General features: G+C 38.9%; 1 protein-coding gene across 3 annotated transcripts in view; it reads right to left on the bottom strand.

The window, feature by feature from the left end:
• LRFN5 (leucine rich repeat and fibronectin type III domain containing 5) overlaps nucleotides 1-24,778 on the bottom strand; it is a 297,089-nt gene extending 272,311 nt beyond the window's left edge. For all 3 annotated transcript variants that reach the window (XM_036346671.1, XM_036346682.1, XM_036346663.1), the window contains exon 1: nucleotides 22,898-24,778. The gene's annotated coding sequence lies outside the window, so the exon portion shown is untranslated. The remainder of the gene's footprint in view (nucleotides 1-22,897) is intronic.
• Between the last annotated feature and the right edge of the window lie 583 nt (nucleotides 24,779-25,361).

Genomic DNA, 25,361 nt, shown 5'->3' with positions numbered 1-25,361 from the left:
GTAGAACTTCTATTTCATCTATAAAAATTGGGATTTCACGAATTTTTGAAATAATGTCCAATAACTTCTAGAATCAAATGCATAGCTACTGACAAATGAGGATCTGGCAGAATGAAACCACCTTATAAATGAAAAAGATCTGCAAGAAGGCTTCAAAAGATATTGGTTTACTTACCTAAAAGATAAAGAAAGGCCCTTGGGAAAAATGATGTCTTGAAAAAAAAGCCCTAATTTGTGTGTGTGTGTGTGTGTGTGTGTGTGTGTTTTCATGTGCATTTTATTTTTCTTTTCCTTGGTTCCTTCTACCCCCAAAAGAAATATTAACCCCCTGAGAAGAAGATATAGGGAGTGGTGGCCAATGAATATATGGAATTTCTTTTGGGGAAGAAGAAAAAATTCTGGAATTAAATACTGGTAAATATACTAAAAACTACAAATTGAACCCTTTAAAAGGGTGATTTATATAGTAAGGAAATTGTATCTCAATAAGAAGTGGAAAATACATTTTAAAAAATTGAATTCCTTAGAATTTTGCTACGAAAGTTAAAATGTGAATTAAAAAGTATACTTTTATGATATTGATCAATATTATTTGAAAATGTGCACAGGAATGGTAAGATTTGAGTGTTTCTCTTGCTCTAAAACATACATAGTTGTATTTTGTTAAATATGAGATTAGATTTCAAAAGTTTAGCTTCATTCTTCTGTAAAAATCCAAATGAAACTTTTACATCTTTTAATGTGGAATTTAGTAGTACTTGTTTTCACATTATTAATTTTCTAAACTGGTCTCAGAGCAGAGCCTCTTGTATCCTTGTGTTTTGTGTTTTTTTATTTGTTTGTTTGTTTTGTTTGTTTAATACGTTGAAGAATATCAGGAAACAGTATTATTTTCAAATTAAATTAAGATTCTAAAAAAAAAAAAATTATTATTTTTTTGTTGTTAATTCTCACCTGAAGATATTTTTCCATTGATTTTCAGAGAGAAAGGAAAGGAAGGAGGGAGAGAGAGAGAAATCAATGTGAGAGAGAGACATTGATTGGTTGCTTCTTGCAAGCACCCTGACCAGGCGGGAATCAAACCTGCAACCCAGGTACATGCCTTTGACTTGAAATTGAACTTGCGACCCTTAGGTGGACACTCTAACAGCTGCACCACATTGTCCAGGGCAAGAATTTATTTTAATTTTTATTTTATGGCCCAATCATTCATCTGCATGGCAAACATTGTGCTGGTGTCTGCTGCAAAAAAAAACAAAAACAAAAACAAAACAAAACAAAAAACACACACACAAAAAACACTCAAAATTTCTATTGGGGGACAGCAGAGATGGCCACCCCAAAATATGCTTTTGGGATTTTAAGTTGGTTAATTTCAAAAAATCAGACTTAGAAAAAAAACTTTGACCTTCACCCTTATTGCCTAAAAAACAGATAGAGGACCTCTCTAGAAAAAAAGCTATCATCAGAGATAACTATAAGTCAATATGAACTATTGGTGATAGACAGGAGGAAGGAGAAGGCTCATTTGATCAAAGTTCTGTCTGTGTTCTATGGTTTCAAATTGGCCCAACAAACACTTGTTAACTAAATATTAACTATTTTCATCTCCTTGTGAACTGCTTTCCTGCCCTCTGAACTCCCAAACAGTAAGCTCCCAACCCCCCTTTCTCCTTACCTCATGATGGGACATAGCTTCAAGTGCCTCACTCATTCCTAAATCCCATATTCTCCTGGAGCCCCCGTATATACATATGTAATAAATTTGGCTATTTTCTCCTTTTAATTTGTCTCATGTCAATTATTCGTGGAGCCAGAAGAACTATGAGGGAGAAGAGGGGAACTTTCCCCCTCTCCTACTCTATTTCTAGGAGCATGAGGCTGTGGACTTATAAAGGCCAGAATACAAGTCAAAGTTTCTTATTTTTTTTAAATAAGTTGAATGTTTAGGTTTTAGAAATATTTTCCAAAAGAACTTCAATATAAGCCAGAGCAGAAACTCCCAAGCAATTAAGCAATGCCTTTTTGATATTTCACACTAAAACTGAAATTCCCACTAGGAGTCAGACATATAATTTGTTTTATACAGTATAAACAACATTCCAAATTAAGCTTGGTTGCTAAATTTTTACAATTCATTTATATAAAGTAAATTTGTACATATTATTGATGTTTCTGTTGACATATAAACATTTAATAGTGTGTGTGCAACATATAATAACCTGTCATTATTTAGAAATAGTCATTTTTCAAAATTTATCTTCATTGTTCAAAGTATTACAGATGTCCCATTTTTCCCCCCAATTGACCCCCTTCTCCCCACTCCACCCCCTTTCCAGGCCTTCACTGCACTATTGTCTTTGTCCATGGGTTATGCATATATGCCTGTAAGTTCTTTGGTTAGTAATAGCTATTCAAACCTGATATTTGAGCTCTTACTATTATGAATTATTATGGGTACAACCTCGAAAATTTCAAATTTTATAAAAGAATAAAATTTAAAATCATTTGACCCTCCCACCATGAGGAAAACACAACTTACTTTTTTGTGTGTGTATCCTTCCAAAGAAAGTTAATCCATAAATATACATTTATATGTATATGCATGTGTATGCATACTTTTACACACATAGGATAACATTACAGTCATCATAATTCCCATCCTTCTCCAACTATATATTTTGGACTGTTTTTTTTTTTTTATCAAAAAATAGATATTATTTCATTTATTTAAAGAGTACAGAATAATCTGTTAAGAAACTTGCTCACCATTAATAAATATTTTGGTTGCATAGTATGTTGTAAAATATGTTTTTGCTATTACAAATCATACTGCAATAAACTTTCTTATAATATACGTTTACTCTGTGTAACTATGAGATGAATTTCAAAGCCATTCCTTGATCCTATTAACCTTTAACATGGTGGAGTACAATACAGAATAGTACACACAGAAAAGCACTGTTATTATCCTGTCCTCTCTGGTTCATTAATGTATCTCTAAATGTCCAATATTTAATCATGATGAACTTAATAAAGCAATATGTATCTCAGAAAAACATGAAAATACTTGCAAAAGGTATAACCTTAGAATTACTTCATTAAAAAGTAAACTGGTAAGTGATTAACCTTTAATTAAGATATTTTATCGGGAATGAGTCCATTTCTTTTTTAGAACTAAGACAAAGAAAAAAAAAGGAATCGGGAGGGAAATTCTTTAATGATTTAAAGAGAAGAACAAAAGAACATGTGTGCGAACTGTGAGAGAACTGACATAAAAAGGTATCATAATTCAGTTCTTTCTTTTTTTTTTTTTTTTGCTTTGTTGCCGTAGTTGTTTCTTTAGTAAGACTCTGTAGTCCAATTAAGGCTCCCAGCAGTAATACAGAGTAACAGTATTTGAGAGCACAACCGCGGCTTAATCGAAATGTCACTTTAGTCTGTCACAGGTTACACTTCAAAAAGCTTAGGGTTACCGCAATTAAAAGTGAGTCTTTAAGCCCTTGCGGGTTTGGCTTAGTGGGTAGAGCATTGGCCAGAGGACCTAGGGACCTAGGAGTCACAGGCTTCATTCCCAGTCAAGGGGCACATGCCTCTGGGCAGGTTCCATCAGGAGGCAACCGATCTGTCTCTCATGTAGATCTCTCTCTCCCTCTCTCTCTCTCTCTCTCTCTCTCTTTCTCTCTCTCTCTCTCTCTCTCTCTCTCTCTCTCTCTCTCTCTCCCCCCACTCTCCCTTCCTCCCTTCCTCTCTCTAAAAAAAAATCGATGGGAAAAGTATCCTTGAGTAAGAATTAAAAAAGTGAGTACTCAAATTGAAAAAGACAGGGAAAAGTGTGCTATTTTTATATCCTTTAATATATTCTATTTTTGTTGATAACCTTCCAAAACAGTGTTTTTGCTTTCTGAAAAATCATCCAAAGAGATTGTAAATGATATTACATTACAGTATATCTTCCTTATTCACAATTATGAGCAATCTATTATTGATTTTAATTAAATAATAGCAATCACATTTCCACACAAGGACTAACTGCAGGAAAACTAACCAGTCATTAAAATTTTAGTCCACCCCTAGCCAGTTTGGCTCAGTGGATAGAGCGTTATCCTGTGGACCGAAGGGTCCCAGGTTCGATTTCAGTCAAGGGCATATACCTGGGTTTGCAGGCTCCTCCCCGGCCATGACCCTGGTCAAGCAATCGATGTGTTTCTTTCACATCAATATTTCTCTCTGTCTTTCCCTCTCTCTTCCACTCTCTATTGCATGACTCTCTCTCTATAGTGCAAGATGTTGGACTATATGTAAAATATTTAATATTCCAAAGTATGCTTAGATAGTAAAATATATGGATTCTGTGCTACCCATAGTGAAGCAACAGTTATTTCAAACTCTGAGCTGAAGGTGTTTGAAAGCAAAATATCTTGTACCTAGTGCCCAGGAACCATTACCTCCTTGGTAATTCAACAATTTACCGTTGCATATTGAATTGGTTAAACTAGTTTCAGTACACTAGAGGAGACAGGAACATTACCACACCACAACACCTTCTTTTCTTCTGGGGCTTCCACCAGCTTCCTCCCAACGAGGAAAACAGTTGTGATTGTACTGTGATTAGTTAGTAAATCTTAGAGTACTCTGAAGAAAAATGACTATGAAAGGAAGTTTCCACCTCCACTACATTGAAGGAAGCTAAAAGGAAGGTAAATATCCATCTTTTAAAGATGCACACCTTAACAGACCTGCCCAGTGCACCTAAGACATAAAGGAAGCATGAGTAGATATTGCTTATAATTATCAATTAAGGCTAGAGTGCCAGGGCTACATTATTTTTAAAATTTCTTCATCAGTTTTATAACAAAGACACTGAAAATTGATCATTAAAAGCACTTAATATAACCCTGGCTGGGTGGCTTAGTTGGTTGGAGTGTCATTCCATACACCAGAAGGTTGCAGGTTTGATTCCCCTTCAGGGCACATACCTCAGATGTGGATTTGATCCCTGGGCATCTGATCCTATAGGAGCAACTGATCTGATTGGTGTTTCTCACATTGATCTCTTTCTCTCTCCTCTTCTCTCTTCTCTCTTCTCTCTTCTCTCTTCTCTCTTCTCTTTCTCTCTCTCTCTCTCTCTCTCTCTCTCTCTCTCTCTCTCTCTCTCTCTCTCTCTCTCTTTCTCTCTCTCAATGGAAAACATATCATTGGGTGAGGATTAAAATAAAATAAAATCAAAGCACTTACTATAGGTTGCATACACCAGTAACTGCATTATGGAGTTCCCTGCAAAACATTGGTGCATTTGATTACTTCTCTGATGTTCCACTTAATAGAAACTCGAACACAGAGAAATTTTTCAAAATCCCCACAGGTATGAGTTTTAGCTGTTGTATTCATCTAATGGAAGTTTATTTAGCGACTGCAAGAATGCTATGGTCCTGAGGGAACAGCAATGAGCCTTTCGCGGTTGGAAGGCTGAGCTTTAATAGCTGAGCTGACCCTATGCTGAGGCAGAGGCTCTCAAAGTGCCCACCTCACCCCATGCCAGGGGCTTATTCCTTCCCTCCTTCACCTGAAATCAATAAAATCTGATGGTTTATCTTAGTTAAAACCGAGTTTATTATTATCACACATCTTAGTAGAAAGAAGGGAAGTTGATAAGAAAATATAGGTTTGTTCCTATCAAAAAATGAGTATGACTTCAAGAAATCAATAATCATAATGGAGAATGTTATAGTTGAGAAGATCAAAAAAATCATAAAAACAAATGCAAAATCTACAACAATTATTCTGGCATTTGTATAATCTCTGGTGTATGAACAACAAAAAAGAAAGCTATCTGAGTCTTTAAAAAATTATATTTAAATTCAGTCATTATCATTTTATCTTTTATAATTTTACTACATTTTATTTTCAAATGAATAGTAGATGACTATTTTCCACAACCACTTAGCTTAAAAATTATTTACAACTCCTTTTTAAAGTGTGATCATTGCAGAGTACTATATATAGCTTGTATATAGAGATTTTGTATTTGATAAAAATAAGCTTATGTAAAAAACAAGCTTATGTAGATGCATGTGCATATATATACATGCACATATGTGTATGTACACACACACATACACACACATACAGGCATACCTCAGAGATATTGCAAGTTCAGTTCTAGACCATAGCAATAAAGTGAAAACTGCAATAAAGCAAGTCACATGTAATTTTTGTTTCCAAGTTCATATAAAAGTTATATTTACACTATACTGTGTGCAATAGCATATCTAAAAAAATGTACACACCTTAATTAAAAAATATATATTGCTAAAAATGCTAACCATTATCTGTCTTCAGCAAGTCATAATTTCTGCTGTTAGAGGGTCTTGTTTTCAATTTGCGAAAAATAAAATAAAAGACAGTATTAGTGAATCACATAAAGTGAAGCACAATAAAGTGAGACATGTCTATGTATATAAATAAACTACTACTATTGTATTACAGTGTGAAGATTAATAAAGAAAAATATCATTTATTTTTTAAAAATTTATCTTTATTGTTGAAAATATTATATAAGCCACCTTGTTTTTCCCATTGATCCCCTCCACCCCACTCCATCCCCACCCCAGGCCTTCACCACACTATTGTCAGCGTCCTTGGGTTATTCATATTCGCATATAAATTCTTTGGTTAATCTCTTCCCTGGGGAGGGACACTCATGCCCTAGCACTCACCCCAAAAAGGAAGTGACTATACTCTCCACAGCCAACAGGAAGATGTTTTTGTCTTTATTACTCCAGCAGGAAGAATGAGGATCTCCTTCCTGCCTGGCCACCACTTAGCCAATGAAAAGCCACTATACTTCCAATGCCCAGTTTCCTCCAAAGGACTCTCTTTTGTTCTCTGGACTTGCAAGTGACTAGCCATGAATATCCTGAATTGTGATTCTTTATTGTTCTTGAATATACCCATTTTCCTAGACAAATATAGGTCAACAATAGTAGGATGACAATTTCTCAAGGACAGACAGATACATTTTTCTTTGTAGCTAAGTTCTATTAGACCTACTCATTTCAAGTATTTTATGGTAAGACTATGGTTGGACCACTTTTAATTTATTTAAGAAATCTTAAAGCAGTTTAGGGGAATAGGATTTACCACCCCAAAATATGCCTCTTTGGCATAAGGATTACTTTAGGCTAATTGTTTTTAAGAAAGAACACAAGAACAGCTCTAAAAACTAAGTAGTAGTCACTCTTTCGTAAAATATATTTACATTTATAAGGAAAATTTCCATTGTAATGTCTTCACTTTATACCTGGAAGAGGATTAGAAAATCTCTAGAAATTTATCAATGGAGAAGGCACAACTATCACTTTTAAGTGCTTGGCTTGTTTACCTCCCATAACTCCCTCCCCACTCTCAGTATCTTTGGTCTTTAGCTAAAGATGGTAATGGCCTGGCCATCTGGGGGAGTTACTCAGTCTTCCATGTCTACAAGAGATATACACATTATTAAGCTTTTGTTTGTTTTTCTCGGGTTAACCTATACTTTTATTATGGGGAGGGAGGGTCTTAGCCAAGAACCTAGAAAGGTAGAAGGAAAATTATTTTTCCTCCCCTAAGCAGGAAACGCTGATTATCAGAGAAAAATATTAAAATTTCACATGGAGAATAGAAGAATGGCTTTTCATGGAAAATAATTCTGAAAGAAAAATGGAAGGAGGATAGAAGGATGGAAAGAGGATAGCACAGGATGAAGGAAGAGGTAAATAAACCAAACAGTTATTTGACTCCTTCTAACCAAGTTCCAAGTTTGGCGATATTAGAAGAAAACAAGTTAAACAACTAGGGCTGAAAAGAAATAGTTAAAGAATCTTTGTTCAGACTGCCAGGAAGCAGAACCCCCTCTCCCCACCCTCTCTCTCTTTTCCTCCTTCCCTCTTTCTTTGTCTTCCTCCCTCTGCCTTTGGCTTTAGTGTTGTGATGATGTGAGGCCAGTGAGCCATCCTTCCAAATCTGAGAAAATAAATTAACAAAGAGAAATAGAGCTGAAAGTTGGATTCAATTTTTCAATTATTTCAAATCTGACTCGAACTATACCTGAAGATAACTCTGCTTCATGCTCTTGGTTGTGTGAACCAAGAAATTCCTTCAGCTTGAGCCAGTTTGGCTTGGGTTTTCCAATTACAGATAAATGAGCCCTAAGTAACACAACCCTGTTTTCTAGTCGTAAGTTGTTGAAAACAAAAATCTTATGCTATAGAAGGCTGATTACACAACCTGAACTCTAACAAGCTTACTACCCCACATCACTCCATTTGTCTCACTCTGAAATATTATTCAACTGCAGGTCTCAACTCCTCCTTCGACTGTTGTATAGTCAATATATGATTTCAACTTACAATGGTAAATCATATATTTAAATTGTTACTGATAGCACCGAATTCAGCGGTAATGAGTATTAACTCCATTTAAACTCAGTTCACATGGATTCTCTCCATCCAAGAAGTACTGAATCCCAGAAAACCTATCACCTCATCCAGGAATATTTTGTAATATGTGCTTTGAAGCAGTTTTAAAGAGTTGATACTTTCCATTCTGAATATGGATTTTATTTTATAGAGGGAATATGTGGATGGGCAAAATAGGGAAAATCTTCATAATAATATTAAAACCTGACACTGTTTTCCAAGGAGATATATATATTGTTTTTAAGAAGAGAGAGAGAGAGAGAGAGAGAGAGAGAGAGAGAGAGAGAGAGAGAGAGAGTTTTTTAAAACTGTGATATAGTTTTCCATGGATCCCCAAATGTTCAAATATTAAAATTATTATGTAAACAGCAATATACAGGAAGTAACTATAAAAAATGAAACTGTTTTCTTTCTATTATTTATAAACATAGATTTAGTGCTCGACTCCAAACCCAGTATTTATTAATGAATGTACATGTAAATATTCAAACAATACCTCCTGAGTGTACACGCAAGATTTCACTAAAATTCCCTATTTTTCTTTAAAATTGCCCTTTAATCTGCTTTCTTCCTTTAACATAGATACTTTAGAGACAACTATTTATTCCATGTTTTCAACTGTAATGTTACAGGTATCACCTGAAATTGAAGAAAGGATCTCCCCAAATTTTCATTGGAAAATTTGGTCATTAATTATACAAATTGATTCATCCATTTATTTTGATCCCAATAAAATAATAAGTGATAGTGATATACTTATATAGGTACTTAGATAAATATTTCCATTTCCAATTTAATAAAAATACTCAAAGATGTACTAGAACTATTAAAGGGATTACCATGAATTAATAAAACAGTTCTTGGCACAAATTAGTCTAAAGAAGTATAAAATCAATTTTCCCAAACAGAAAAAAAAGAAAATTACTCATTTTCTCCAGAATTTGATGAACATGTGCATGACATAAAAGGCAAATTTTCCAAGCTAATGTTGCACACACAGGTCCTTTCTTTTGTGTTTTTAATTTGATACTGTCTTCCTCAAAAGCTCCACCAAATTGTATAATTTTTAAAACTCTGAAAAACCTGGACTGGTCTTACCTATTAGATAATTTTTAAAATAATTGTTATCTTCAGTTTTCCAAATCATGTAACAAAGCTCATACATTATTTGAGATAGTCCTGTTAAAATATTCTAGCTAGTTTAACTATATTGAGTTATTCTAGATCTGTATGAAAGTTTATTATTATTAATTTCTTTTTTGTTATTAATTTCTGCAATCACTGGGAAATAAAAGTATCTTCCTGATTTTGTCTTAGAAGATTTCTTCAATCTCAGGGCCTGCACAGAGTAAAGAAGAATGAGATTTACAAGCTGACAATCTACTCAGACTAAATATTACACTCTGATATATAAAATATAAGATATATGTTTTGCTAGTGCTGTTCAACATTCTATTATTTTCCAGTCACTATGTGAAGTCTTGAGAAGCATTATTTGGCTTACTTCTCACAATAGGCCATTGGGACACTAACATTAACCCCATTTTTTAGATGAGGGAACTGATATATATCATGCTAAGAAAATTAATTTTAATGTATATTATGGCAGCAGCAGATAAAATATGTGCTTGGTTATTTTGAAATCACTAGTAAAAATTTCAAATGATTAACACAATATACATTACCTTACTTATATTAAACTCTAAATTAATATTATGAGAAAACAGAAAAAAAATATAAATAAAGTATTTCATTTTCAATATATTTCAGGGAGATTTTTCATATCCATGACAAAACACCTTTCTGGAAAATATTTAGGTGAATGTGATATGCATTTCCAAGTACCCCCTCACAAATGTATTTCTTTACTAAAACTAAAAACACTGAATTTGATTGTACTTACTTTGTTAACTATGTACTTTTTGTAAACAAATAGTAATCAGCAAGTTGGAAAACCATAATTGTACTGTTCCATGGCCTACATTCCGCACCTTATTATATCTGCACCAGTATGCCAAATTCCTGTAGAGTAATGTGATGCATAAATGAGAACATTATTAAATAAAACAAGGTGTGTATGAAGTCCCAGAATAAAGTAATTGTGCTATCTAGGTTTAATTTACAGAATAAATGAATAGTAAATATGAACTACTGAAATATAATTAGGGAGTAAAATGAAATCTTGAGAAATGACAAAATGTCACTCTGAACTAAACCAAGCCCAAATGCAACTTGGAGAAACAAACACAGATTCTTCCTTGGGCTTTAGGTGAATGGCATGGCCTCTTGCATAAGAGAATAACCCTTTTGGGGAAGCTTCTCTAATGCAGTAATAAGTGGGTGAAGAAGAAAACACAAATCAAAATTACATTTAGCCATATTAGGAAGCATCTTAGAAAAAAGCATTTTGAGGACATTCAATATATTTAAGGAATCAGCAAATACTCCTAAAGGTTTAAGAAAATAATATATTCTTCAAAAATCCATGTTTATGTGGATGGACGGACAGCAGGATGGAATATTATAAATAGTTAACATATATTTGATGAAAGTATTAAAAAATGGAGGTAAGGCTGTCTTCCAAAATAGGCATGGTGGGTGGCTATGTCCCATGACCCAAACGGGCAGAGAGTTGGGGTGGGGCGGGCAGGGAGTCTCAGTTATTTATTCCTACCTTATAAATTAGTGGGTTAAAGTAACAACCATTTTATTTCTTCATGATTTGTGGGTCATAAATATGAGCTGGTTCTTCTGCTGGTCTAACCTGGGGTCACTCATGTGACTATAATTATTGGAAACTCAATTGTGTCTGAATGGTATAAGGTGGCCTCATTCACATGCTTTGCCATTGCTGCAGACTTTCAGCTGGGCCACTGTCTAGAGCAGGAAACCTGGGCTTCTTCACATGATGATAATATTTTTCCAGGATGGCAAGAATGGAGGGTACCTGGTCTCTAGAGCAGTGGTTCTCAACCTTCCTAATGCCACGGCCCTTTAATACAGTTCCTCATGTTGTGGTGACCCCCAATTTCATTGTTACAAATTGAACATAATTAAAGAATAGTGATTAATCACAAAAACAATATGTAATTATATATGTGTTTTCTGATGGTCTTAGGCAACCCCTGTGAAAGGGTAAGTCGACCCCCAAAGGGGTCGCGACCCACAGGTTGAGAACCGCTGCTCTAGAGGGTTCAGCTTGGTAGTTATAACATATTACTTCTGCCACACCTATCCTTCAAAACAAGTCGAATGCCAGTCTAGATTCAAGGAGAAGGGTAACAGATATCTACTCTTGATGGGAAGACATACAATAAATTTGTGGCCATTTTAAATTTTCCAAAGGAGGTCAGAAAGTAAATAACAGAGGGAAATACACCACATGAATTAATCTAGAAATGGTCTGTTCTGCCAAATATATAGCTAGAATTAAACATCAGATTCCAGCTGTAAGGCCTCTCTGTCATTAAAATAACAGCATAGAAATTTGTAATAAAGGTGACAAAATGAGTTTGGCATTTGACTTCTTCTCTGGCCTTGTCCCAATAGAAGGAGGTTGGGGGCAGGGGGTGGCGAGGGGGGAAGAGCCTGAAACTCTCATTAAGGACTGCAACATCAGTCTGCTCAGACCTCATGGCAATGGGTAGAAAGAGGGGGAAATCTCCTAAATATAGCACATATAACTTCTTTAGAATCAGAAGAATTTGGACTTGAATTCTAGCCCTATCATCTATTAGTCATATAATCATGGACAAGTAAAGTTACTGCCCTCAGCTCCAACTTATTCCTCTAAAAATGTATATAATCATGCCTAAGATGTATGATTATTCCATGGAGTAGAGGAAAGTGAAAATCAATAATGCATGCCTAGCACAGAGTACATTCTCAGGAAATGATGAAGATGCTGCTGATGATGATCAATATCTATTATATATATATACTAGAGGTGCAGTGCATTAAATTCGTTCACTGGGGGGCAGGAGGGTAAGTGTCCCTCAGCCCAGCCTGCACCCTCTCCAATCTGGGACCCCTTGAGGGATGTCCGACTGCCCATTTAGGCCCAGTGGGATCGGGCCTAAACCAGCAGTCGGACATCCCTCTCACAATTCAGGACTGCTAGCTCCCAACCGCTCACCTGCCTGCCTGCCTGATTGCCCCTACCCGCTTCTGCCTGCCAGCCTGATCACCCCCTAGCCACACCACTGCCAGCCTGATCAATGCCTAACTGTTCCCCTGCCGGCCTTATCATCCCCAACTGCCCTCCCCTGCCGGCCCAGTCGCCCCCAACTGCCCACCCCTGCAAGCCTGGTTGCCCCTAACTGCCCTCCCCTGCTGGCCTGATCACCCACAACTGCCCTCACCTGCAGGCCACCTTGTGGCGGCCATTTTGTGGCGACATGTGGGCGGCCCTCTTGTGCGTTGGAGTGATGGTCAATTTGCATACTGGTCATGACTAATTAGCATATCAGGTCGTGACTGTGAAGGCTTCATGACCAATTTGCATATTACCCTTTTATTAATATAGATATATTTTTAAAAAATATTTTATTGATTTTTTTACAGAGAGGAAGGGAGAAGGATACAGAGTTAGAAACATAATGATAGAGAAACATTGATCAGCTGCCTCCTGCACACCCCCTACTGGGTATGTGCCCGCAACCAAGGTACATGCCCTTGACTGGAATAGAACCTGGGACCCTTCAGTCCACAGGCCAACACTCTATCCACTGAGCAAAACCAGCTAGGGTAACATCTCTTATATATTATCCAAGTTATACTTGTTAGCATCATCCAGTGCTTTCCACATAGAGTACTTGGAGGAAAACTCATGTGCTTTCCTCAGTGGAGGAGGTCATAGAATTGCATTCACCCTCAGGCTCTTACTTTCCAAAGATATTTAAGGATCTTGTTATTTTATTAATAAGTTCCTATCAGTGATTGAAGAAGTAAAATAGGCTCACTAAAAAATGTTAACTATAAGAGAATAAGGATAAATCAAAGAATGATCATATATAGAAGATAGAAGAGAAAAAATATTGGGGAAAAATTAGTTTCAGTAAAAACTGCCTTAAACATGTCACAGATTGGTTCCTGAGAGCATTTTGCAATCACTAACATATACAGTGAAGACCTGAAGTCATTAAGAGAAGGAAAACTAGATTTAGAATTAGTGTGTCAATTTTAACAATGTAGGGCTTATGCTAAAAGTAAAGCATTTAAATGACATTTTTAAACAAATAACATTGAAGATTATGAAGAATGTTGATATCCGAGAGCAGTGGTTCTCAACCTTCCTAATGCCGTGACCCTTTAACAGTTCCTCATGTTGTGGTGACCCCCAACCATAAAATTATTTTCGTTGCTACTTCATAACTGTAATTTTGCTACTGTTATGAATCATAATGTAAATATCTGATATGCAGGATGTATTTTCATTGTTACAAATTGAACATAATTAAAGCATAGTGACTAATCACAAAAACAATATGTAATTATATATGTGTTTTCCGATGGTCTTAGGCAACCCCTGTGAAAGGGTCGTTCGACCTCCAAAGGGGTCACAACCCACAGGTTGAGAACCACTGTCCTAGAGTCATTCTACAAATATACCAGATAAAAGGGAGATTTGCTGTAATTTCCTTCTATATTCAAATTATTTTTCCCTTTGTTAAAAATTAGGTATCCTCATATGAAGGCTGGAGAAACTGCTAGGAGTATCATTGTCAATTTTATTCAAAAATGGAGGAGGTAGCACAAATTAACTGAGCATAGAAATCAGTTTCATCTAGGTTTAAGAGGAAATTAAAAGGCTAATATGTGAGAATGTCATCAACACTGACTCTGTCCTAAGGCTGCCCTTCTGAAGGAATATTTGTTCCTTCTGGGCTGCAGCTTCCTCATTTGGCATTTGTGTCTCAAAGGAACAATGGTGAGCAGAGTATCTCAGCATGCACTAAATGATGAGTAAATGTTTGCTAAAGGAATCAGAGGATGGGCTTGAGTCATTCTTATCCAGATCAGAGAGCTCATGAGGCAGCCACCCAAACCCCTTAGTATCAGGTAAAATCTACTAATCTAAGCTTTCTCTATTTCATTTTCATATTTATTACGAATAATATCATTACAATGTATAAGTTAGTTTTCTTTCAATATTTAGTAAAAAGATTTAAGTTAATTTCTTCATTATAAGCAAATCATTGAGAAAGTGGGCTCAGGTATGGACCTAGAGAAGATTCATTTGATGTGAACCCTGAGAAGAAATTCATCTGCTAAAACATACTCTCCATGGTCAACTAAAGGCCCCAAATTTATACACAATACGAGCCTAGTGCCTGTTTGCTGAGAGGAGCTCCTCCCGTACACCAGGAAGAACCTCCAACTGAACTCTCAGCTTCCCGAAAAATGCCTCACTTGTTTATAAAGTCTGAAAACTGCAGGAAAACCCTGATTTTATCTTTCTACCAACAGACTGAGACCTGCCCTGTCCAATAAGAATCGCACAATATGGAAAACTTTTATATAAAATGAACTTAAGAACCTGGATAGAAACTTCTATTATAAAAGATGGCCTCCCTAGTTTAGGTTGTTACCTGAATCAGTATCTCCTGGACTGTAGCTCCTTTTTGCTCAAATAAATGTATTTTATTCCTTCTTATATTCTGAAATTAATTTTGGTTTACATAGGTATTTTTACTAGTGTCTAGACTCAGAATGGCAAATACTCTTAAAGTTGTGGCCAAACTTGGATAGACAAATTGTAACATCCCAGAGGTATGTTAATTTTTTCATTAAATTTATTGGGTTAATAAAATTATAGAAGTTTTATGTGTATAATTCTATAAGATATCATTGTATATTGTATTCTGGGTTTCCTACCCCAAGTCAGGTTACCTTCCATCACCATGTATCTCCCCCGTACCCTCTTCTACCTCCCCCTAACCCTCTTTTCTGTGGCAATCACCATAGGACTCCAAGGCCTTGTCCAGGCTCAAAAGAAAAATAGTAATTAATCAAATAATATTTGGCATGAATGCAGATGGAGAGTTAAACCATGTATACCTGCTTTCTCTGTTCCAAAAACAAAGAAATGATGGCCCTGCTCAACTCTGTGCTAATCATCACATGTGTTTTGTTGGCACTGGTACCATGCTTCAATTAAAAGTGAGGCAAAAAAAATGAAGTCCATCTAGAATAGAGTGATGATGAAGACATATAGCTAACATTTATTGAGTGTAAAAGATAATAGGGCTTAAAATCATGATCAGTTTGTGTCCAGAGTTAGATTTAATCAAAAGCAGAGCAATCATGGTTTGGGGATCTCAAATAAGTCAGTTTAAATATTTGAGGTACTGTCATGGGAATTAGGCTTATTGTGTACCCCTCCTTCTATAATAAAATTAATTACAAGCCACAGGATGCCAGATTTTTGGTTTAATGAAAAAAAGAAATTATGTAATATGCCTATTCAAAAATGGAATATTCTACTTTAGGTGGAGTGATTTTAGAATCACTGAGGGTTCTCAAGCTTAGTCAAGATGACCAACCTGGCTTTAGAGAAAATTTTAAGACTAACACAAAAATTTCACAATGACAGACCCAACAAAGGTTAAAATAAATTTAAATGTTAATGTCTTGGGTAAGTCTTACACTCTATGGTGTACAGAGATTGTCCAGCCTACAATGTCTTAAACCCAGTCAATTTTCCAGCTTTATATCTTCTGCTTAGTGACTGAAGACACTGGACTATATGACCCTTGGTTTGGCTTTAGAATTCCTTGGAATTCTGAGAGTCTATGACCCTCCAAAACAGTGGTTCTCAACCTTCCTAATGCTGCAACCCTTTAATACAGTTCCTCATGTTGTGGTGACCCCCAACCATAAAATTATTTTTGTTGCTACTTCATAACTATAATTTTGCTACTGTTATGAATCATAATGTAAATATCTGATATGCAGGATGTATTTTCAGGGGTTGTGACCCACAGGTTGAGAACCACTGCTCCAAAATATAAGCCTTAACCTATCCAACTACTATACCCTTTAATTTCTCTTTTATGCTCATAACTAGAGGCCTGGTGCATGGATTTGTGCACCAGTGGGGTCCCTCCCCAGCCAGGCGGCCCTGACTGGTACTGAGCGAGATGGGCCGGACACACTCTGGAGCCCTCCTGTGGTCCCTCCCCGGCCTGATTGTGGGGTCCTTTGGCCTGTCTTGTAGGGATTGGGCCAAAACCGTTGGGTGCATGGATTTTTCCAAGGTGTGTGTGGCCCATCTCGCCCAGTCCCGATCAGCCTGACCCCAGCAGCAAGTTAACCTACCGGTCAGACCATCTGCCCCCTGGTGGTCAGTGTGCATCATAGCTACCAGTCCAATGGTTGAATGGTAGCTTAGGCATATATATATTCCTGATGCACGGAATTTGTGCAAGAGTAGGCCTTCAATCCCCTGACTGCCAGCCTGCCAGCACCGGATTCCCTCTGGCACCCGGAACCTGTGCTTCCCTTGCAGCAGCCCTTGCTTCGTCTGGAAAGTTGTCTGGAAGGACGTCCAGTCTAATGAGCATATTATGCTTTTATTATTATAGATAGATTGCTAATGATGAGATGGTAGCAACTAAGTGTGTCTTTTATTATTAGCTTCATTTTAGAGGTGAGGACACCAAGGCTCAGAGAGGTTATAAGACTTGCTCAAGATTACACAGGCCTGAGACACAGGTTTGTGAAATCCCCAAGTTCATGCTTCTAACCACTGCATACACCATCCTCCACAAAACACAGTTACAATTTTTTTATTTCCTCTCTCTCCTACTACAAACATAAAATATCAAAATATAATTGAAAATATCAGTTACTTTCAAGCATATGCATTGTTTATATGTTTCATATTACTAAGAAAACAAGTTCCTTGAGGTCAGGATCCAATGTCTAGTTATATGTTTTTAAAGTGCCTAATATTTGAACAGTCAAAACATGGCAAGTACTCTCCATAATTCTTATAAATAACCCTAAATTCTCAGTGTCCAGGGAGGCACATTTCTATTAAATGAGGCATTTCAAACTAAAATACCTGTGACTATTAGTGATATAATTATCTTTCTCCATGTAGAATAAAGCATACATACTACTCAATGCTGTGTTCAATGTTGCCATATAAATTATATGAATTTTAATGTTCCTATACAAATGCCTTAGCACTAATAAGACAAGTGCACATAAATCATCTCATAACCTCATTTTACACCATGAGAAAAAAAATAACAAAAAGTGTTAATTACTGAGAAATATATACCACAGCCTGTTCTTCCAAAGAAAATAGAAAAAGTTCGTTTTCATGGTTACAGAATTGATATGTCCCCACTAGTAAATCACTTTAATGCAAGCATCCTATAACTTTGGAAGTGACACTACTAAGGTTCATGAAAACCTACTTCTGGACAGGAAATGAGAAGTCTACATGGGGAATGGAATCCAGAGAGAAACTTGTGTGCCCTGGACTCTTTAGCATTTCCTCAAAGGAACTGTGCAAGCAAAGTGAAAATACAGTAACTTAAACAACACTGTTTTGGCTTCTATCCCTGATAAAATACAGTGGTTCTAATTGAGTATATATTGATCTAATTAGTGTTTTCTTTTATTCTTTTTCTAAGAATTAAGGAACTGTTCCCAGAGTTGGGAAAAAATGATCCTGTAGCTTTATGTATCTTATTACTTCTTTTAGAGCCTTTTTTGTTAAATCTAAAATTGATGCATTATTGAATGGAAATTCTGCAATTATTCTTCACAAGGATTATAATAACACCAATTTCAAAATACTTCATTGGGAGTTTTTTAAAATAATGAATTACATATATTCAACCACAAAGAAAAGAAGAGCAGAAAATTTATGACTAAACAGATTTCTTTCATAAAAATATTTTTGAGGAAGACCCAAATTAATCAATTGACATTTTCCTCTCAAAGTGACCAAGTTTGTAACTTTAATAATCAAAGCAAATTTCCTAGAAACCTTACAAAAATAGTTTGTAGTTTTAATAATAAAGCCTTTTCATATGATTTACTTGGTATCAGTAAAATGATAGTTCATTTATAAAACTATGTAACTCCACCGTAATATTCTATCACTTGTTAACCATCTTAATAATTAGTATTAAATCATGTCATAGTTCATTTAGTAGCACTCTATCAGAACAGTATCTATTAGGATAATCTGATATAAAAGTTTCAATATAGCATTAACTATCTCTGCATTAAATCCTTATATTTCTATCTCTTTTTATACTTATATAAATTTGGGGTTTTCATAATTACTTATAATTTATGTTAATAGAGCATAATAAAAATGGTTTGCCTCTAACCAGAATAGCTTCAATACTTATAAACACAGTACTTCCTAATTTCACCATACACACACCAAGCCATGGACAAATTATTCTGCCTTAGGTTTTAAATAGTCCTCAATGATTAAAGGATGCCACAGGAATAAAAATGTGGGCTGTAGAAATATAATGTGTAGTCTCACTCTCTAAATTTACTGAACAAGGCAAAGTATACACGTGTGTCAATGGAATTATTTAGCAAAATTCCCTGTTAGTCAGTTGTCCTAGGAGGTCACAATCACATCTATTTAAAAGCCTAAATTTATATCTTTATACTTCAATGAAACATGGAACTTATAACAGATTATATCATACACAAAACTCTGAAAGTATTGGCAATATATTACATTTCTGGGTAAAGAGGAAATTAAAACCACTGGAATTAGTGAATAGATTAGCCAGCTAAGCCTTTAGAAAATTTCAAGTAGCCTGCTTCCTCCAACTCCAAAATTGGCACGCACGTGCACACACACACACACACACACACACAACGTATTAGCAATGTTTATTGCTAATATAATATAACTGAATACTCCTAATATAACTGAATACTCATGAGCTATTATGTAGTAGTTTCATGCAGAAGCAGGAACCTTGGTTGATACCTGCAAGCATCTCATCCCAACCACATAAGAACACAGCAATAGTATCAGCAGAAAGCAAGGTCCTAATTTCACCAGCTAGAAAACTCAGCAAAACTATGAAGCCAAAAGTGCTTCTAAAGCAGCAAGAGGAAACAGAGCACTGGTTTAAATGGACCAAGGAACTGTTGGTCATTAATGAAAAGATAAAAAGCAGATATAATATATGATGGTCATTTACATAAAATACCATAACAAGATACTGCTTTACACTAATACATTTAATGATAGAGGAGACAAAAATAATAGAAGAGAGGGAAAGGGTGGGGCACTTTTCCCTCAAATGATCACAGTTGTTGCCATCCCTCTTGAGAAAAAAAAAAAAGAAAGAAAATCACCTCTGTCTGGTATCTGTCAGATATATCCTGATGAACCCATCCCAAAACACATAAGCACAGAAATCTCACATTTCAAAAATGAGGGGTGTGTGTGTTCCTATATGTATATATCACATGCCTGTGGGAGAAAAAGACATGTGTGAAACACAGAAGACTGGTGTTGCTCAAGGTCATTCCCTTCTTGAAAAAAGAAATGGGAAAATGACTAAAAGAAATGGTCTGGGGGACAGAAGTCAAATGACAACTTCTTTCCACCTGCCTATATGCTCACATTGGTTCCCATGGGTGTCCTGGCTTTCTTATTACTCTGCCCTCTTAATAGGGACCATAAGAGGGCTTACAAGGAAGGAAGATTTTGCTGAGAAATTTCCTATCAACACCTGTCAGTCTTAACCTGCTAAAGAGCCAAGCCAGCTCTAAGGACAAATGCTTAACAAGCACAGAGGACTCAGATCTCCAAATTGGTTTGCACAGTTCTGTCTCTCCAGACAGGAAAAGCAAAGAGAGGCAGAAATGTCCATTTTTTAGGAACTTCTATACATGAAACTCTGTGCTAGCAGGTGTTTATGGTTATGACATTTCACCTAAACCCCTGAGGATGAGGGTAGAAGGCCACGACTTGACCTACAATTCACTAAATCCTTAGCTCCTTAGTGAGAAAAGGCAAAAAAAAAAAAAAAAAAAAAAAAAAAAAAGTGAAATGAAGAGGGAAAAGATTATTTCATTATTGTCCCAAGTACTTGTATGCTCCACCAGCAGCCCTTCTTTCTTGGGCACACTCCAAACAGGTATGCCTTATTTGTTAACAAATATTACAAATGATATAGCTTCTGTTGTAATAATATTCTGGAGAAATTTGGGGGACAAAGAGGTGTCCTTGTCAGATTTGTAGTGTACAGAAGTCAGTTTTCTGTCTAGGATTTTCTGAGTGATGGGAGAAATGCCAATAAATTCACTAAAAGAAAAAAAAAATCACTTATTTTTTCCCAAATTCCCAAGAATTTTTTAGTTTTATGCAGGCAGTACCTTGAGTCTTCAGAAGGTAGAGTGGGGACCTGCTTTTCTGTTAAATCTGAGTTACCCTCTATATCCTTTCTTGGTTCTCACCAGAGCTTGAAGTTAAGAGCAAATCTGTCTTTAAAGTGGCCCTATCTCCTTCATCTTCACTGGGCCTGGGGTGAAGGGGATGGTGTAGTAGTCTTTCCATTAGTATTCCAACTGAGGATAAAGCAGGTGTATAAATGAGCTTGATTCAATCCAGAGGATGTGAGGGGAGAGAAGAAACAAATGGAAGTATAGGAAAAAGCACTTAGTTTCAGGTTTTGAATCCTGAGAAATCCTATTTGAATATCAAGGCATTTTTGCAGCAAGCTTTTATTCTACGTTCTTGAATATTCATTCACAAGGGGATGAGGGTTGCAGGCCCAGGACATCAATGCCCTCCATGCCTCTCTTTACCTCCTTCTCATATCCAAGGAGCCACCTCAGCAAAGATGTGCCCGCTCTGCCAGGGGGCCGCTGAGCTCTCCTGCCCCGCCCCAAGAAAGTGTCAAGGAGGGCCTGGCAGCTGCAGTGGAGGAGCCCAGCCCCCAAGCCGGCTGCATATATGGCTTTGTAGCACCACCAGCCTGTGAGGGCTGCAGCAGCAGCCGAGCCCAGACTCCAGAGGAGTCCAGGACATCAAGCCAGAGGAGCAAGCTAAGGGCCAGCTTGTAGTCTGCAAATGCCATCATATGGATATCTATCAAAATGCAGCTGCAAGAGGAATAGCAGGCAGTGCCCCTACACTCTTCTAAGCGGCTTCAGCAAAGAGAAACCCTAGTAGCAGTCCCAGCCACTGTCTCCTAGAGCAGGGTGCCCGGTGCTGGGCCTGGCCAAACCCTCTGCTGGGTGCAGCCATCCAGCAGCGCTGGGAGGCTGGAGACAGACGAGCACTCCTCCGCTGAATTATTCAGACCACCTCCACGATGGAATGAAATATTGATGAGACTACTTTGGAAGTGCTCTGTCTTGCTAATCCTAATGCCCTGAGAAGGGAGTGGATTTTTTTTTTTTTTTTTTTTTTTTTTTTGTAGGGGACAAGGAGGTGATGGAAAAAAGGAATGAGAAATAGGTGCTTTGGAAGTTCACTAAATTTGCTCTACCTCAGCTGGCCATGGGAATCTCCATTTTAACATTCAGACCCAATACATTAATTAGGCAGTCACAATTACACCCTACTCCTTGTAAATCAAGAATTTACAAAATTACATGCTATACAGACACACACACACACACACACACACACACACACACACAAACTACTGCACACAAGCCCCTCTCCACAACTGAGACAATACAGCTGGGGTGGTGTTGAGGTGGTGGTTATGGTTTTAGCCTGGCTCCTCTAGATATACAAATGACTTCTTTCATGGATCTATTTTGCTACATTAAAAGCAACCCTCACAATTAAAAACCATATCTCAATACACAAACACACACACACACACACACACACACACACAACAACAACAGCAATGAATTTCCTTCCATGCAAAGACAAAGCAAGTTACAAAAAACTCCATTTGGGATTAAAGTCTCCAGATGTGTAATTTACAACTACTAAAGGATCTGGCAAGCTCTGCCACGATAAGGAAAGAAAATCAACCTGGCACCAGGAGTAGGGAAGGGTCAACGATTATCCTGGCCTGAAATAATGGGTGGAAACCAAGCACCCTCTTGCACTCCACAATCTGGGGAGGGTTGGATACCAACTGGTCCCTGACAACCATAACCCGAAGGAAACACTGGATTTTAACCTCTGGCATTTTCAGAGAGGTTCACCAAGCCCAGTGTTCCGAAAACATCTGCTACAGCGGAGTGTATCCATATTCCCTTAGCTTTCACTGCTAGATTAAGTGCTCAGGTATAGATTTATAGCCCGCCTACTAGAATTATATTGCAACATCAGGGAACGCCCTTGGATACCCAGCTGCTAATAATTTTCAAAACATTAATAAGTAAAGTAGCCTGCAATGCAGATAAGACATTAGAAACAAGATCATAAGGAAACTGGGTGAGGCAAGTAGTCTTTTGCTTGTTACCTGGTGCCTCTAGAGGAAAAGACCGTAGTAGGAGTACTTTCTGCCCGCAGGTACGATTCCGGCAAGGTGGCTCCAGGTGGCTTTCACAGTCCGACACGGGTCTCTCTCCTCACTTCGGCTGCCCTTTGCCATAGCTCAGCCCCTGCATCCTAGGGAGTCCGAGAGATGGCTTCTGCCACTGATGCCGCTGCCTGCAGGTCGCGCTGGGTGGGGAATCCGCGGCGATCGCCCCATGAAACCCACGTTTCTGCGCCCAGGGAGCGGGCAGAGACAGGGCGGCCGCTCACGCACACTCAGACACACACACTCAGAAGCACACACACACTCGCACCAAGGCGCGCGCGCACTCGCATTCACACTTGCACACGCACACCCAGCACAACACGGGGAGGAGGCAACAAGGAGGGGACAGGCCCTTCTCACGATCGGCTTGGATGCCCACCGGACCAAGGGCAGCAGAGAGAGTGGTCTGACATAGCCATCGCCGGTAGATCATGTTTCCTTCAAGTTCTCCTCCAACCCAAATCCACATAATTCAAGAGCTGGTGACATTTTGACGGGGAGGAGGGAACCGAGGAAAGGTTGAGGAGGAGCCGGGGATTTTGTTAAGCAGTTTTAAAAGCTATCCTTGTTACCTTGTTTGAACAGAAATCAGAGCCAGCAGGAAGGGCTAAACTTTTGGCTTCAAATGACGGGTCCAAAACGTAAATATCCTTCTGGCCAAGAAAGGAAGGTCTGGATGCACAGAAACAAGAGGGCTGCGGGACCCTCTGTTGACCTTGTGATGTACCTGGAAGCAGGTTAATACCGGCGCTTTCCAAGCCTCTGGGTAAAAAGATCCACACACATAGGTCCACAGCCAGGTAGCCGCTCCGAATCCAGCAGGGAAAATGGGTCTGAGAGTCCTCCGCCCTCGAGAGCCTGAACACGGAGGGCAAGACGAGTTAACACATTTGCTTCTGGGCAGTTGGATAAAAGACAGTCAAATGCATCAGATAGGCGCGCACGCGCGCGCGCGCACACACACACACGTATCTGGAGAACAGCTTACAAAAAATAAATGCCAAGATGACTTCGAAAGGCAGAAAAAAAAATCCAGAATCCTTCGGGAAAAAAATGGAAGAACCCGCTAGAAGGTTATGAAAATCTTCCCAGATCTTTCATTGTTTCTTTCTGGTATGAGTGTGTGCGTATTTCCAGAAGGTTTCGTTTATCGGCCCCACCCCCGTCCAGTTGCGCTTTTTACTCCAGATGTAAACCGATCTTACAAAATGGATTATGTGGGTGGGTTGTGCTCGTAGCCCAGAGCTCCGAAAAGTCAAGAATCCTAAGAGAACCGCGAGCTGCGAAGCCCTTCACATCCTCCAGGGAGAAGGGAAAACACGCAGGAACACAGGCACACTCGCGCGCACGCACACACAGTCCTCGATTCCGGCCGCTCTGCACACGCTCACCGCCTCCCTGCGCGCCCGCGCGGCTGCACCCAGCGCCCCGCTCGCTGCCCACGGCACCCAGGCGAGTCCGTGGCTCAGGCGCCGGGCTGGCAGCCCAGATCCCCGGCTGCAGCCTCTGCCGAGGCGGGCCCCGGTCCTTGGCTCCCCGCGGCGGCGTGTTCCGGCAACAGCTACCGCCCAACCCCGAGCAACTGCACCCCGCGCTGCAGCAAGGAGGCGGTGCGGGCGCGCGGCCGTGGGCCCGGCCTTCGCCACCGAGACGGGAGCTGCCGCGCCGCCCAGACTGAGAGTCAGGGGAGACCCCCGCGGGGGCCGCCGCGCCGCCCTGGCCCCTCTGAGCCTGGAAGGTTCGGAGCGGTTTACCCCTGCCAGCTGGAGAGGGCCGGCGCAGCGCCCGCAAATCCCCGGGCTGGGAAGTGCGCGGGTGTTGCAGGCTCCGGGGGGGCGGATGGGGGGGCGGTGAGGGGCGGGCGGAAAAGCTGGAGCCAGGGGGCAAACTTCCAGAGGGTTCCGAACTCCTCCCGAGGGGGGACTTGCTGACCGCCCACTGCCCCACCTTGTGGTATAAAGGGATTGTCGCCGGGTTAGCCAACGACTGACGGTGGTGGAAAATCCATTCGTTATAACCCGCCGGACAAATCTGAGACCCAGGACTGCTGGCTTGGGATCTTAGCCACCTGCGACCAGCTCCCCGTGTCCCCTTAGTAGCATAGTGGGTGGTAGAGTTTCTTGGAAGTGGAAGGTGAAAAGAACATTTATATCTGAGAACCAACTGGGTTCATCTGTTGTCCACATTTTAGCATATCAAGGGTAGAAAGCAAGCCCAATAGTCACCATAAGCCGAGCCTGACCACTAAAGCCACGGGAACTGGGCACCGGCCTGAATCAGAAAAGAGAAGGGGTGGGGAGATCGCTAGGCGCTAGACAGGGCCCCACGGGGAGGGCTTGGCTTTTCTCGAGTCTCTGCCACTGCTCTCCGGACCTTCTCGCCAAGACCCTCTACCCTCACT

The sequence above is a fragment of the Myotis myotis genome, unplaced genomic scaffold (genome assembly GCF_014108235.1).
Source record: "Myotis myotis isolate mMyoMyo1 unplaced genomic scaffold, mMyoMyo1.p scaffold_m19_p_1, whole genome shotgun sequence".
Taxonomy (NCBI): Eukaryota; Metazoa; Chordata; class Mammalia; order Chiroptera; family Vespertilionidae; genus Myotis; species Myotis myotis.
Note: the sequence above shows the minus strand (reverse complement) of the source record. Positions and strands in the feature narration are given on the sequence as shown.